Source organism: Elephantulus edwardii, unplaced genomic scaffold (genome assembly GCF_000299155.1).
Source record: "Elephantulus edwardii isolate Elephantulus edwardi_28Jun2011 unplaced genomic scaffold, EleEdw1.0 scaffold00063, whole genome shotgun sequence".
Lineage (NCBI taxonomy): Eukaryota > Metazoa > Chordata > Mammalia > Macroscelidea > Macroscelididae > Elephantulus > Elephantulus edwardii.
In genome coordinates, this window is record NW_006399813.1 from 10,956,368 (window position 1) to 10,957,120 (window position 753).

Below are 753 nucleotides of genomic sequence, written 5' to 3' on the forward strand. Positions count from 1 at the left end.
TTTTGTATGTACAGTCAAATCAGATCTGACTGGTACAGGAAGAGATTGTTCCTCCTTCTCTAGCAGAGCATCTGGTGGTTTTGAACCGTGCACCTGGGATTGCAGTGCAACTTCTTGTCACTAGGCCACCAGAGCTTGCCTGATTTTCTTTACTCTTTTTTGCATCAGATGGGAAAAGATCAATTGTTATGACTTAAGTTACCACTTACAAGCTTTTGAGATTCCAGTTGATAATAAAGTAGGATGTAGAACAGTGTCTTTTATCGACAAAGATATGCAATAATTGACTATGGTTTTAAATTCCTCAGGTCTAGAGACTCAGTCCTTCAGTCTATGGTTATGGTTAAGAATTCTATGTAAACTTTTCCCTTGCATGCTCTATTACATATGTGCAGTATATATAAAAAATACATATATGTAGAAATATTCTCTGTCCTATAGATACATAGCAATAACACACTCAGGTCATTGTTGTTGAGTCTAAACCATTTATAACTGACCCTCCAACAAATTTTCAAAGGCTATAAATCACATGTAATGAGATTGCCCATCTTTCTCCCATGGAATAGCAAGTGGAGTTGAACTGTTTGCCTTTGAGTTGGAAGTGCAATTTCTTACCCACTAGTCAACCAGAGCTTCCTCATGGATGTACTTCATACACCACCTCACATGTGCTTGCTATTTCTGTTATTGTAAGATTTACATTCAGTAATGTTTATTGTTGTTGCCCTTTTTCTTTTGTGTACCTTTCAA